The sequence below is a fragment of the Onychostoma macrolepis genome, chromosome 07, assembly GCF_012432095.1.
Source record: "Onychostoma macrolepis isolate SWU-2019 chromosome 07, ASM1243209v1, whole genome shotgun sequence".
In the NCBI taxonomy this organism is placed as follows: Eukaryota; Metazoa; Chordata; class Actinopteri; order Cypriniformes; family Cyprinidae; genus Onychostoma; species Onychostoma macrolepis.
In genome coordinates this window covers 20,943,529-20,953,493 of record NC_081161.1, presented here as the reverse complement: position 1 = coordinate 20,953,493, position 9,965 = coordinate 20,943,529, and positions in this window count along the sequence as shown.

Genomic DNA, 9,965 nt, shown 5'->3' with positions numbered 1-9,965 from the left:
ACGTCACGCCCACAGACCGTTGGCTAAACGTCTGATGTATATGGCACACTTATCTGGAAACACTTCAGGAGTGTCAAAGTCGTCGTCGGATTGGTTGAATTATACAGGATTTCTGGGAGACATGTGTGTCGCGTTCTTTAACGTTCCGCCTGGAAACAAAAAAGCCGTGGTACCAAACCCCCTCACGAAAGAAGAAAGCTGTCGTGCTTACAACTGTGAAGACAAACGCTTATCAGGATCAAATAAACGCTGGATTTTCAAAAGTATGTGTGAAATATTTAAAGTTCGCGGCACAGAATCTTTAAAACCAAGAAGTTGTACTCGTGTTAATTTCACTCAAGGCTCATATTTCAGTCCTGTGTCAGTGGGCATGTTCAAACAGAAGGTGATTGTTTTCTGACCTCAGAAGGGACTGTGGCTGTTGTCTACCTTGGGCCTTTGAGTCTAGCTCCAGCAGATGGTGAAGGACTCGGGGTGCTGACACCTTAATGAGGGCAAATGGAAGGAAATATCAGTGGGAACAGAAAATCCTGCCAGGAGACAATCTGCAACAATCAGAGCCAAAAGAACCTGGAATAGAGTGTTTGTGCTACAATTGTCCCTGCTTGGGGGAAATTTGGATAAAAAAAATAAATTAATTAATTAATTAAAAATAAAAACAAACATTAGTTCGAAGTTTTGCAGAAAATTGTTCAAGCAATTAACTTTACCATTAAAGACTAGATTCAAGAGTATATCTGTTTACATATTGTTTTAAATTGATTAAATAATATTAAATAAGAGTTATGCAGCAACACTGTGAAACAGTTATAGGAACACAATCCTGAAGCTGTTGTATAGTAACACTGAATACCACCTGAGACAAAGAGGCCAACAATAAGTCACACATAATAAGAATCCCATGGCTCACCGCTTCCCCACACCGCATGTGTTGTGGCCAAACTCCAAAAACATATAAACACACAACCCAGCAAGCTTGGACTTTTATCAGCATCTCTGCAGGTCTAGAGATGTTCAATATCCCTTTTGGTGGTAAAGCAAATGTTTTCTATAATTGTTAGGCTGGACTGTTTGTAAGGTTTGTCAGACCCTTGGCAAAGATCACTCATCATGAGTCCCATAATGTGTATACATGTGTATAGAAGTTTATTTAGTGCAACAGGTTCAATGTAAACAAAATTAATTGAGGTATAAGTACAAAAGAGAATAAAGGCCACAATGAAAACTGATTTTGTCCAAGTAAATGCATTAAATCAGGTATAGAAAAAAAAAAAAAAAAAAGAGTATGAACTATTCACAAAGATCATTGTAGAAAGGTTAGTTTGCAAATCAATTGCTCGAGCAATTTCTAAGTGCCTCTATGTCAGAAGTGTCTTCCGACATAGAGGCACTTCCCCCCCATCCCCATATTATCCAGGGAAAAATCTTAAACTTTGACAGGCTGTGTTTCTTCCAATGCGAAAGTGCCATTAAAGCACCATTAAAATAAGAACAGAAAAACCTAAAATAACCACAAAGTAAGTGTTTCCATTTTTTCCTTCATTTCTGTTGAATGTGAGCACTGAGCATTTTTGAGCATGGTGTAGAATGAATAAATTATGCAGATTACTGTGTTTCCATTACACAGTTTGCTGCTTTTATTTATGCTGTTATATTTGCTGTCACTTTTAGTTATTTGTCATGTGGTGATATTCAGAGCTTGTGTTTTAACTAATAAACTCTCGGGATGTCATCACTATTGTGGGTTATATGTGTGAAATGCATGTCTAAACCATTCTGTTGGATTTGTAATCTGACTAATAATTAATGTGAACCATGTGGCACAGCAAAACCAGAGCTATCCCATTCCAATCAATGCACAAGAGTTTATTCACTTCATTTCCATGAAGTGAATAAACTCTTGTTCATTGGGATGTTTTTTAAATTTGAATAAAATGAAAACTGAAAGACTTTCAAATCAATATTTTATTCACAATAGAACATAGAGAACATAAATATTTAAAAACTGAGAAATTTTACACTTTTATCCACTAAATGAGCTCATTTCAAATTTGATGCCTGATACAGGTCTCAAAAAAGTTGGCACGGGGGCAACAAAGGGCTGAAAAGGCAAGAAAATTTGAAAAGATTCAGCTGGGAGAACATCTAGCAGCTAATTAGGTTAACTGACATCAGGTCTGTAACATGATTAGCTATAAAAGGGATGTCTTAAAAAGACAGAGTCTCTCAGAAGTAAGGATGGGCAGAGGCTCTCCAATCTGTGAAAGAGTGAATAAAAAGATTGTGGAATACTTTAAAAACAGCGTTCTTCAACGTCAAATTGCAAAGGCTTTGCAAATCTCATTATCTGCAGTGCATAAGGAAGCCATATGTGAACATGGTCCAGAAGCGCCATCATGTCCTGTGGACCAAGGCTCATTTAAAATGGATTGTTTCAAAGTGGAAAAGTGTTCTATGGTCATACGAGTCCAAATTTGCTTGCATGTTTTGGAAGGCAGTATGAATGTTGAAAGGTATATAAAGGTTTTAGAGCAACATATGCTCCCCTCCAGATGATGTCTATTTCAGGGAAGGCCTTGTGTATTTCAGCATGACCAGTGTTGGGGGTAACACATTACAAGTAACGTGAGTTACGAAATAATATTACTTTTTTCAAGTAACTAGTAAAGTAACGCATTACTTTTTATTTTACAAGAAAATATCTGAGTTACTTTTTTCCCATTTATTGACTGACAGTGCACTGTGTGAACATTACTGTAGTTCTAAACTAAATGTGATTGTGCATTAATTCATCGCTATTGCAAACAAACTGATTTAGTATTCATCAAAATGAATTAAAACAGTGAAATGCAAACTCAGAATATGACGCAAACCTGCAATAATTAAATATGTTAAACAACACGAATGTATCTAATCCCATTTTATTAACCAATGCCTTTGCTGATCCAGTTCAACCATACTAATAAGCAAAAATGACTTTAGATAAACAAACAATTGTGCTTCATTGTTTTTTTTTATTGCTGAAGAGTGTTGAACCTTCTTCTCCTGTGTTCTACTGTACAGACGTGAATTTACTTTACCTTCAGCCTGAGGTTTATTCATTACACTTTTGGTGTGAAAGGGCTTTTACATTTGCTATAAATAGAACTTCTTGTATTAAAAACGATCAAGCCCTGCTCATATTTAAAAAGTAACGCAAAAGTAACGTAACGCATTACTTTCCATAAAAAGTAACTAAGAAACGTTATTAGTTACTTTTTTAGGGAGTAACGCAATATTGTAATGCATTACTTTTAAAAGTAACTTTCCCCAACACTGAGCATGACAATGCAAAACCACATACTGCATGGCTTCGTAGTAGAAGAGTCCGGGTGCTGAATTGGCCTGCCTGCAGTCCAGATCTTTCACCTATAGAGAACATTTGGCGTAACGCATTACTTTCCATAAAAAGTAACTAAGAAACGTAATTAGTTACTTTTTTAGGGAGTAACGCAATATTGTAATGCATTACTTTTAAAAGTAACTTTCCCCAACACTGAGCATGACAATGCAAAACCACATACTGCATGGCTTCGTAGTAGAAGAGTCCGGGTGCTGAATTGGCCTGCCTGCAGTCCAGATCTTTCACCTATAGAGAACATTTGGCGCATCATTAAACAAAAAAAATACGTCAAAGACGACCACGAACTCTTCAGCAGCTGGAAACCTATATCAGGCAAGAATGGGGCCAAATTCTAACACCAAAACTCTAGAAACTCATAACCTCGATGCCCAGACATGTTCAAACTGTTTTGAAAAGAAGAGGAGATGCTACACCATGGTAAACAAATGTACATAAATGTATTTTTCTTGATTTCGCTTCTCTGATGTTGAATTGTCTGCCATGCTTCCTTCCACTGAAAGTCAGTAACTGTGATGAAAATATCAAGTGACTGAATAAAGATGAACAGACCATTTCATCTCCGAATTGATAGGAGTCCTAGGTAACCACCTATATAACTTATAGGACGGTCACGGGCCAGTTCTGACTGCCACACCACAATGGGGGAAAAAGAAAAAGAAGGTCAAATTCTACTAAATACAATACCTCTTGGTACTCATGTCATGTCTATTGCAGGTCTGTGCTGGCCTGTTTCTATGGAGGCAAACATTCAATGAAATCATTAGCTCTCATGCAAAGGCTGTTAATTTTTAACGAGCTTAAATCCTGCAATCATGAAATGGTATGAAGTAATCTTGATCTTACACTGTCATATCTCTTGTATAGCTTGACATAAAAAAATGAGCTTGTTGTACACCAGTTGATGTTATGCACTACATTATTTTTGTGGCATCTTTGCATAAAAAGAAGCTAGACAAAATCATTACATGACAAAATTAATAAGTGCAATGCATTTTAGCTCCAGTATTCTTTTGAAATAAGCAGAGACTACAGAATAAACCTGGAAAAAATGGTGCAATAGTGAGAGGCCAGATCTTCAAAGAGCATGAGACACAACATTGATTTCTGCTATTTGATGCGTGTCAAAAATCATATTTGGGTTCTTCAGACAGACAGCAAGGGAGAGATGAGAATGAAAGAATTTCGAAAAGCTATGAGATGAATGAAGATAAAGGGCAAGTGCTTCAGTTTGGTTAGGTGTAAAACATCCAAAATCCAATAAAAAAAGATTTCGTCTTCACATCTTCCTCGCCTGTTATGCAAGATTCTTCTGATATTCTTATGCAGAATCGATTAATTATTTGACATTTCAGTCAAAGATATTTTTGACAGACAGAAAACATTGTTTAGCAAGCAGAAAATGATGTGCATCTTTGTATGCAGATGTGTTTTTACTTGCAAAATCTCAATTTTAGGGGTTCTTTAACCAGGCCTGGTGTCCTAAATTACATTTTCTTTAAAATATTGAAATATTAGGTCACAATTTCTGCGCCAAAAAGTCGCAGCTTCAATTATAAATGTGTGTGGCACTGAATCTCTGGGGAGCCCTTCAATATTCTTGTCAAATTTTCACCTGATACTGACTATAAGCTGACACTGACTTGACAGAAAATCGGTGAAACATAAGTTATACAAGAACACTTCATTACAAAATATTAGGATCCGGAATTTGACAGATTGACAAAGTTATCTAGTTCAAAAAAACCTTTAAAACGAGTCAGCTTGAAGAAACGAATAACTTTATAGCACTCAAGACAGCCTATGAAGGGGGAGAAAAATGTAATTTGTGACAGGATGGGTACTGTAGATTCCAGAGCCAAACTCATTGAACTCACAGCGTGAGCAGTAATGGAAGTATACACATTTTTCCGCCATCCCCGGCTGCTGTCCCTCCTCGGAGATGATGAAGAGGGAGCTGATGGAAAAAATGGTCAGGGAGCTGGTGTTGAGGGGGTGTGCATGTCGATAGCATCCAAAACACACTGGCAAGAAACGCAGAATATGAGCTGACAATTACAGCCTTTAATCCTGAACAACAGAATCGGACCTCCCGCCTCGTCCCGCGCAGAGTGACAGATGGTGTGAGATATTGCAGTCATTAAAGCTCGGAAACTCTGGCAAAGTGATCCTCTAAGTGTGCACAGACTTCATTGATCCAAGCGCGTGCAACACGTCCAGCCTCGACACCTTACACCTGACCCCCTGATCTAATAATAGAGAGCGAGCTGTGATGGAGGGCATGAGAGAGGAGCAACTTGAGCCTCTCCTGAAAGAATCGATTTAGTATTATCTCTTGTTGTTCGCATTTCTAGCTGGAAATGTATTCAGATTTGCGCCGGTGATGGCTGGTGGATTAGGGTGGTGGTGGGAGGTTTTCTTTTTTAAACCCTTCAATGGTGTTATTGCTTTTTCTTGTACTCTGACTCATAATAATGGAGTGAAGTCACTTATCTTGAGTGGCTCCTTTACAGATTTGGCAATAACAGTCTGCTGACTGGACGCTTGAGCCAATATGGAGATTTAAATGAAGGAGTCCATTGAGGACTCAAACCACTCATCCACTTTGGCCTGGAGATAATGGGCCTGCCATCTGTGACAGGTTTTCTCAGAGCTAAAAGCTGATCACAAGCTCAACCACACATTACATGAGGATCTGATCCCCCGTTCGATTTTTGACTTACTCTGTGTGCTTGCGCTACTTCCAACAACAGGACAAATGGATTTGGAACTTTTGTTTTGACCAGTGTAGACAACCTCAAGTTGTTGAGGCGCAAAGCAATGCGATGTAACAACATTTACGCCCACTGTAGACACATTCTGCATCCAAATATGGCCACTTCTCTATTATAAAGTTGACCAAATTAATACGTGAAAAGAGTATTATGACCGAATGCATAGTATTTATAAAACCTAATAAAGTATTTAAAAAAAAACCTAATTACTAATTCCATTGAAATTGTGCCTAGTACTGCAACCAACATTCCTAATACTGCATTCGAGAAGAAGTCGGAGGTGGGAATATGGGAGGTGGGAGCTGAAAAGTCCCACTTCCAACCCCAGTGCATTCCACACTGTTAGACATTTCAAAGGGCTTTTAAACAGTTTCAAACAGTGTTGCCAGTAAGTTACTGTAATTAAGATTTACAGTAGCAAACTGTACTTTATTTTATTGATTTATATACAAAATTACTGTAAAAAAAAATCTAATTAATCAGTATACTACTGTAATTCATTCATTTTAATATAGATTTCATTAGATTTGATCATTTTTTATATAGAATTCATTTTATTTTACTCTACATAGGTACTACTGGCATTCAATTAAAACGGACACAATAATTACAACATATCAAATTCTTTATTTAAAACATTGCATGTACAGCACTTAAAAATACAGCCTTCCAATGCTGGAACAGTGCATCTTCACCATTTCTCCTGTCAGGACATTTTGCAGTGCATTATGTTGTATCCTCTGGATTTATCCTCACAACGAATCTTTAGGCAACAGAAACATGAGGAAAAAAGACAAGCAGTCAAAGAATACACAGCCCTCTGCAAAACCCAGGTGCTGCTCCAAAATATGGCCACCACTTTTGCTCACCCTCCACTTTGTTAGTGACAGAAACATCTTCTCTGAAAAACAAGAAGTAGAAATGACTCACTTTTAAAAGGCAAACCTCACACAGAATACACAAACCTCTCAAAACCATAGTTGTTCTCTTACCATGAATTATCAGTCTCAGGTTGGCTGGCCTGCTCATGTCTTTCTTGATGCTTCATTGCAGTTGCCTTTAAAACACAAATACAAAAAAATGCAGTAAATCTTAAATTCCATTAAACTATAACAAACTAATTAAAAACCTAGAAAGGCAGCTAGCCATAAAACTTGTTTAACCGAGCTAACATACGATTTTATTTCTCAAAAGGTTACTGGCCAACATTAAATAACCTGAACAAAATTTCACATTAGTTAACCTAATGTTAATATAAGATAAGTATCGCTCGTTAAAAAGTATTTTAATAAGGTAACTTAGTTCAATAAGCTGACAAAAGTCATTTGAAACGACAGCGCAGTTTACCATAGTAAAGTTTGCAACAGCCATGTTGACGAGTAAATGTTACTAAGTTAAACTGGTGTGCAAAGATCAGACAAACACACACACACACACACACACACAGTTTTACCTTGCTTGCTGGTCTTATTCTCTCATAAGTTGCATCGACACACAGTGCAGATGTTCTCCGGTGCTCTTCCACTCTCTGGCGGGTTCATCCCCGGGAAAAACCGCGGCAATGCCCCACTGCTTCCGTGTCTTCGAAAAAAGACGAAGACGAGAGTGGCGCGGCACAGCGGGACTCAAGAAAAGACAATATAGAACCTGTTATATATAACGTTACTATCTATAGTGGATGCGGACAGTAAAGTGATGCCCCGGAATATTTCTGCCATACAGATGTACTCCAAGTGCTTGCGCTGTTTCTGACATGAAGTACAAACGGATTTTCCAATCATTACAAGCGATGTAACATGTCCAGTGTAACGTTAGTCAGTCCCAAGCTGTTGAGGCGTTATTGACACGGTGCAGGGCAAATCATGTCAATCCAAATGTAAGAAATTAGGGAAATAAAACAACCTCAATAGAATGGCGCCAAAAAGGTCGTTACAGCAAATACAGTAGTATACAGCAACCTTAAAAAATACAGTAGGCCTAAGTCTCTGTATGTGGGGTCTGACGTCACAGAAAATTCCCATGATGCAAAGGGTATTACAGTTTTTTACTGTAAAGGGAATTTGCAGTATTATACTGGGTGATATACAGTAAATTAATGCAGAAATTACAGAAATGTCTAACAGTGCAGTCAATCACACCACAAGATGGCACTATGACTTAAAAACTTTTCGTGTTCAGTTAGTTATGGCAAAATCGTGAATTAAAGCAACATTCAGGCTGTGTCAATGTTAACTCATTAATTGTAAACTACCTATGTTAAATGTAATGGTATGCAGTTCTAGACACTGCTGCTAGATAGCTGTCTGACTAGAAATTATTGAACAAGCAAAATAGTTAAAAATGTCCCAAGTTAACAAGTCAGATGTCCAACTTTGAGCAACATTCAAGACATTACTTTCTAGTATGGATGTGGGAAAAATTCAAGTTCCAAGTTGTCTGGAAGCCAGCAAAACTGTGCATGTGATAGTAACTGATGCCGCAAGTCACATGAAAACATCACAGATGTTGCTCTTCATCAAAAAGTACCAGTAATAGTTTGTGATTTTGTGCACAACTAGAAAGGATGAAACAGGGAGATTTTTATCAATCTTGCAAGAGAGTCACACTCACAGAGTGCTGTTGTTTTGAATATTATTTGCCCATCTACAAAAGGCCAAAGGTAATCAAAGCTATATTCATACAAACACCAGAATTGAGAGATAAATTATACAACAGTTGAATAAACAATACGCCAACACTGAATAACTCACATTCAGCAATATCGAGGATTATTTTGTCTCTTTTTGCTCCACCAGAAGAAATTATTCCAAATGAAGTTGCAGCAGAAGCAACACTGTGTAGTTGTGTTTAGTTTCTGAACAATGTAATCTGCAGAGTCAGAAACCATTACTACGGACTGTCTGGAATGCTCAAATATAGACTAGCTGAGTGATACAAACAATGGAAAGGTCAGCATTTCAAATTTAAGGACCAGAACTAATCATTGCATAAAATTATTTATTTCAACTACTTACAATTTGCCTGCTTCATATAATACTACTACTTAAAAGAGTGAGAATATTAACTTACCTGACAAATTACAATTTACAATCATTGTTAAAGGTCAGGCAAGTAGCCTACACAAAGGGAGAAAAACCATCTCACAAAACCATTTTATTCCTGACATTATCAGGGCTGTCACTCTCGTATCCACGTTTCCTTAGATCTCTCTAGCCCCTGGTCAATACATTTGTCCAGTTTTAATAGATTCTGCACAGAGGTTGTCAGGACGAGACCAACAAACCTTTATTTCTGTCAAAACTTTACAAAACACAGCCTCTCTCACTCCACTAAGGAGTTTTTAAATAACAGTATCCCAGAAAAGTCCAACCTCAAGAGAAGGACGATGCCCCCTGACATTTAATTAACAGACAGCGCTGCTAATTAACAAGACCGCATTCACTTCCATCTTGTATTTAAAGTGTACACGAGCAGCTTGCTTCTCTAGCATTCATATGCAGCATCACAAACTCTGGAAGGTGAAACACTCATTGTCACAAATTAATGAGCAACTGGTAGATATTGTAGGTCACCTTAGTTTTGAGGCAGAAGACAAGGGAGAAAAACAAGGAGAGGGTGGTGATGTTTACAGTCATAGGGGACACACTGAAACTAACTGCACCTTCAGTGGCTTTGACAGTCGCCCTTACCTTTAACAATGGGTGCTGCCATTGTTCCCTGGACCGCTCGCTGGTCTGAAGGACACCGCTTCAAAATGGGACACTTTTTAAGAGTCCTCCATGGCTGCAAGC